Source organism: Dasypus novemcinctus, chromosome 21 (genome assembly GCF_030445035.2).
Source record: "Dasypus novemcinctus isolate mDasNov1 chromosome 21, mDasNov1.1.hap2, whole genome shotgun sequence".
NCBI classification, from domain to species: domain Eukaryota; kingdom Metazoa; phylum Chordata; class Mammalia; order Cingulata; family Dasypodidae; genus Dasypus; species Dasypus novemcinctus.
The window spans coordinates 82,623,266-82,629,265 of NC_080693.1; positions in this window are offsets into that span (position 1 = coordinate 82,623,266).

Genomic DNA, 6,000 nt, shown 5'->3' on the forward strand with positions numbered 1-6,000 from the left:
TGAATTTGTCTAGTGATTCATTGAAGAATTTTGCTGGTGATTAACATCACACGCACTGCCTTCCAGTTTCCCGGGTCCAGTCCGCAAACCTTCTCCTCCTCTCCCAAGGCCTGGGTTTCTCCGGGAATGTCAGAAATGCCCTGCCCCCCACCGACACTGGGTGTGGCGCCCCCCCCCCAGCCCGGGATGCCGTTGGCCTGCGCCCCACTCTTGAGCTGATTTAGAACCTCGTGGCCCACTCTGACCACCTCCTCCATTCTCCCAGACTTCAGTTCCCTCTTCACTGCCCTGCCCCGCTTTCTTTCTGAGTTTGACAGAGAAGTGAAGAGGAGTCGGAGTGGGCGGCCTCATGGAGTGGTGGCCAGGGTGCAGCCACCTTGAGTTGCTCCCTTGTGGAAAGCAGGCACCTGCGCCTGATTGGCAGGGCTTTGGGGAGAGCGGAGGCTGTGGGGCCCCCAGGCCTCCACATTGTGCTCCGGAAAAGCACTTGGGCATTCTCCCTCCACTTGCTTCTCTCCTCTGGTGCAATTCAGGATTCTCAGACAAGACCTGGGTCTCTTCTTTGCTTGTTCTTCTAGTGCAGAGTCCTTCTTTTTCCTTAGAAGTTTTATTAGGACAAAAGGTAAGCAACCCCTCCCCAACCGCGCACCTGCCTCGAGATGTTCCTTTACATTCATGTGTGCCTGAGGGTCGTCCCTCCTGCCCTGCCTCCCTCTTTCTTTCCTTCTTCCCTCTTCTGTCCTCGTCCTTTTGATGAGCTCAATTCCCTAGAAGGTTCCCGGGACTGTGACACCCGCCCACACACCCACGTCCTCCTCATGGAGATTCTCTGTGACGTCTCATTGTGGATTTTCCCCCCAGTTTACCATTTTCCTTGACCCATTTTCACTCTTACGACCTATAGATTGTTTGATTTTTTTGTCCAGGGTTCCCAGGACTTTTGTTGGGGGAAAAAAAGTCCTCTCGAGTCTAGGGGCCCCATCTGACAATTTCCAGTATCGCTCTTATAAACCGTCAGGGAATTCCCATGTGTGAGAAGTGACCCTGGAGTGAAATTCCTCTCCTGGAGTTCAAACATTGGCCCTCTCCAGGAAGCAAGACCCACTGGCTGTGCCGGTCCAGCAGAGGCAGCTGCAGGATGCAGGGTGCCAGAGCCACCCACTGAATCCTTGGAGGGCAACAGGCTCAAACTTACCCACAGGGGGATGGCACCCTCCACTCAGCCCGACATGAACTAATGATGTGCTGCCTGATGCTCTACGGGGTCAGCTTTCTAAACAGCGGCCGAGAAGGACAATGCAATCCAATACGACGAGACCCATCGAGGGCCAACCTGGTAGCTATGAACGAGGGCCTTGGTGGATGAGGCTAGACCAGATTCATTCCCAAAGAGCCAGCATAGAACCTAACCTTAGAATCCAATGACAGTTTTAGGATTTAGAGTGGGAGCATTTACCACGTCGAGTGAAGGGACGTAAAGATGAAGAAAGTGAAAATCAGGAGATATACATGTATATTTAGGTTGTATATATGGTATTTGAATAAAAATTTGAAGAACAAGAATTTTGAAACTGTGCTTCCTTCCTGTTTCTTCACCAGGGGTAAATAATTCCCAGTCATCCCTTGCATTAAGGAAAAACGTGGGCCAAGAACCTATTGTGTGCGCGGCTGTAAGGCGCAATGGACCCATTTGGGGGGAGCTGCGTTCTGCCCCTTTAGAGAATGCAGATGGGAGGGAAATGACCAGCCTCTCCGGTGGGAGTCACCTTGAGTTTCACTTGGGGGCTCAGCGTTGGGTCATCGAGAGTGGAAAGCTCTGGAAAAACCCTAACACCCCTGTTGCAACATTCTAGGAAAACGGGCTGAATAAGGGTGAATCACCCAGGGGAGGTCTGAGGCAGTCGACTCTGTCCCACGGGCACGCAACCCCCACCCTTTGGTTTCTCCGAGATGCTCCAGTGACCCTCTGGGTCTGTGGGGTGAAGCAGGTGACACCCGGACCCGGAATGCCAATGAGACATATGCAAATGGCCGAGCTGTCCTGGGGAGGAAGTTATGAGATGTGCTGTGGGCAGCTCCGCGTCTACTCTCCGCAAAGCAGAAGTGAGAGTGGGTGAGATTTCCCAGATGCCCCCCCTTCCCTTCTCACTCTGCCCTCTTCTCCTTCCCCACGTGGGCCCCTGCTCCTTCCCTCTCCGAAATGAGGTATTCGGCTTTTACTGGATTAGTCACGTCTGAGAAAAATGTCCATCTTCTAGGGAAGCCAGGGGAACGGATGTGGCTCAGGCGGTTGAGCACCTGCTTCCCACATGGGAGGTCTCGGGTTCGGTCTCCAGTGCCTCCTAAAAACAAATAAGAAAAAATAAACAACAAGCAAACAAAAGAGGGGACCAACTCAGGAGAGCCGATGTGGCTCAGTGGTTGAGAGCCAACTTGCCATATATGAAGTCCCAGGCTCACTCCCAGGCCCCAGTACCTCAAAAAAAAAAAAAAAAAAGAAACCAGACAGGTAAGGCTCCTTTCAGCTCCAGAATCAAGGAACAGGCTTGGAGGCACCCTGCGGGGCTGGAAGCTGGTGAGAGAAGGAATAGCACTCGTTGAGGCCCTGCTGTGGGCCAGGCAGTGAGCTCACCGGACCTCGTTTTCTTAGAGACAAGAAAACGGCAGCTCGGTCAGCGCGAGGGGCCGCTTGGATGGCCCGTCTGTCCGGTGGCAACTGTTCTTGCCCCAGCGGTGGCCAGCAACCAGCTCCCGGGGCAGCCGCCCTCCTGCGCTGGGCACAGGGCGCACTTGGTGTTTTGGTCGCAGCTCTGGCCTCCATAGCAGATGCACTTTTGAAAAAGTGACAGCGATTCTGGATTCCCAGTAACTTCCACTTCTAATTAGTCTTCAATTGATTCCTCTCCCCCGTCCACATCAGTGTGAAAGCTCTAGGCTCTCTGTCAGGAAGTTAACGTCTATTGACAAGTGGGTCAAAGCCCTGGGAGCCTCTTACTTATTCATGAGTGAGGGTTCAGGCGTGTCTGGGAACCCCCTCACCTGTCCCAGCTGGCCCCTGGAGAAAGTGGTTTCCTGCCTCTCTCAGCAAGTGCTGTTTGGCAGGCTGGCAGCTCTCACCAGAGTTCCAACCCATTTTGGGTGCCTCTTGCACCCTAGAGCCTTCACCCTGGCTAACCTCAGGTGTAAACAAAGCCGAACGACATCAAGAAAAGAGTCAGCAGGAAATTGTTGAAATGATTTCTTTTTCCGGGGAGAGGGTAGAGTGGGGTTGTGCTTGGGTTTTTTACAATTTTGGTTCAATAGAACTTATTTTCGACTTATTCTAATGAACAGTAACTATATATTTTGTACACGTGTTTTGCAAGTCACAAGTATTAGTTCAATAATTTCAAAGGAAACAAAAATTTGAAGCTGAGGGGCATAAACAGCAGAGGGGAGACTATCCCCTCTGGGGCTAAAGGTAGGGGTGTCTGGAGGACACAGGCAGCTACGGGAGGGAGGGGTCATCTGGGTCATCTGGTCTTGCCACTCGAGGCAGGACACCACTGAACTTCTCTAACTCTCGTGGCCATCATGACAGCTTAATGGCTGGGCACTGGGGATTGAACATGGAATCTGAGAGGCCTGGCAGGGGAAGGGGCCCCTGGCCAGGAAGCGCCGTGTGACAACGGCGGCGGCCAGCCCACTGCAGGGTGCTGGGGGGACCGCCCAGACAGAGAGGCTCCGGTGGAAGGCACCAGCCTGGTGGGCACTGGCCGAGGTGCCCGCGTGGTGCTGGCCGGGGCCTCTGGCCACGCCACCAGCAGCCTGGCACGCGAAGGTCGCCGGCCTGGGGCAGCACTGGGTCCGGCCTGAAAGGGGCGGAGCCGGGCGCGGGCCTGGGAAGAAGGTGGAGCGGCGCGGCGGCGCCCCTGCCCTAGGGTGCCCTCTGGCCCGGCGCGCACCCTGCCGGGAAGCCCGGGGCCCGCAGCTGCTCCTCGAGCCGGCCGAGAATAGCCTCCCTTCCGGGCAGGGCTGCCCGGCCCGCAGCGCCAGCGCCCGAAATAGGGCTCGGCCCGGAGGCCCGCGGGCTGCGGGCGGGCGAGCGCGGCGGCCCCAGCCCCGGGACGTGCCGGGGAGCCCGCACGCGGGCGCGGGACCAGGGCCGGGGCCGGGGCGGGGTCAGGCCGGGGGCCAAGATGAGGGGATCAGATCGGCGGAGCAGGGTCCACGGGGGCACCGGGTGGGGGGCGGGGCCGGGGCGAAGGCGGGGCTCCCTGTGGGAGGCGGGGTCGGGGGAGCAGACCCGGGGCGAGGGCGGGCGCGCCCCGAAACTCCGAGCTCACTGCCCCGGGCCTGGGAGCACGGCCGTCGGGGCGGCGGGGCCGACGGGAGGACCGAGGAATCCCCGGCTGGCGGCGCGGTGGTGGGTGCGCCCTGCGCGTCCCCCCTGCCCCTTTCAACGTCGCGGGGAGAGGGAGCGACAGCCGAGCCCACACAAGGCCCCCGGGCGGGGTCGGGATCCGAGAGACACCCCCTCCCGCCTGCACCCTGCTCCCGCATCCCTTGGAAAGAGGTGGCCCCGCTGCTCCCTCTTCTCTCTGATCAGGATTCCCTCCTGGGGGCCACTCCTCTCTGCCCCCTGCCCACCAACCAGGGAAACTGAGGCTGAGCAAGGCTCTAAAACGTGCCTGGCCTCACGTCGGTCCCCTCTACCAACCCCCACGACTTCGCCCCCACTTCTCCTCCCCACCCACCTCCTTAACCTCTAGGGGATTCAGTTCCCTCATCGATTAACCGTGATTAGTCACATCCACCAGTGGGGTGTTAGGATTTAAATAGATTAATTACATCTTGCGCCCCTGCTGGGCTGGGCCGGGTGCCTTACAAAGGGGTCCCCTCTTCCTTCTAGCACCTCCTTCTCCCTCCTTGGGCAATCTGGACCGGCGTGTTAGGCTTGTCCACACACACCAGACCTGGCGTTGTGGGTGCCAACGCACGCTTGCCAGGTCCCTCCCCTCCCCTTGGGGTTACCTTGGAGCCCGCCTGCTCACAAGGGGTGTCCAACTTGTCGTCGGAACCTGCAGGGATCCCAGGCGGGGGGCCAAGAATATTAGCAGAGGCCCAGCCTGGCTGGGGGTGAGTCAGATTCTCCCTCTGAAATGAGCTGCTGCTTCAGCTGCCCTTTGCGGCTGGGACGAGGGGGGCTGCCAGGACGGGGCGGCCCCTGGAAATCGCCGGGAGGATCAGCCTGTCCTGGGGTGGGGGTCAGCGCCGAGCCGGGAAGGGCTCTGGGTCTCCCCTCCCCTCCTCGGGGGACACTGAAGTTTGGGGTCAGGGGGCCGGGGACTGTAGCTTCCCACCAAAGCCTACTTGTCCTGTGGCTGGACAGGCCAGCCTGAGAGGGGCCGCGGTGGAGGTGGGGGGTGGGGGGGGCGCAGGCCCTCACATCAGCCTCTGGCCCGTGTGGCTCGGGCTCCACTGGGGTAGGGGCGGGCTCCCTGGTTTCCAAGGCGACAGGTGGGCTGCCTGAAAGGTGGCCTCTTCTCCCCCTGAGCAGGTCAGGCCCCCACTTTAATGCCAGATTATTAGCAAGAGGACAGGCCATGTGTGCTCACCAGGCACTAGGTCACGAGGGCCCAGTCTTCCATCCACATCGGCTCACTGCACCGGCCCGGCCACCCCAAGAGGTGGGGCCGAGGTCACCCCCATTGCGCAGACTGGGAAACACGTTCAGAGACCTGCCGGACTCCCCCGGCTGCGAGTGGCCGGAGCTGGGCTTCCAACGCGGGTTGGAGCTGGGCCTCCTGAGAGCGGGCGGGGGGCCCACTCGCCCAGGTGCCTGAGCCCCTCCCCCGCAGGCTGGCTGCTCGGCACTCAGCTGACTTCCTGTGCCTGGCGGAGCAGCTGCCGGTATGCAGGGGCAGGGCGGTCCCCTTCCTGTGGCTCAGGTGAACCGTGCCTTCTTAGCACCCTCCCTCTCTCCTTCCAGGCTCCAGGGTCGTACCCCCCTGGCCAGAT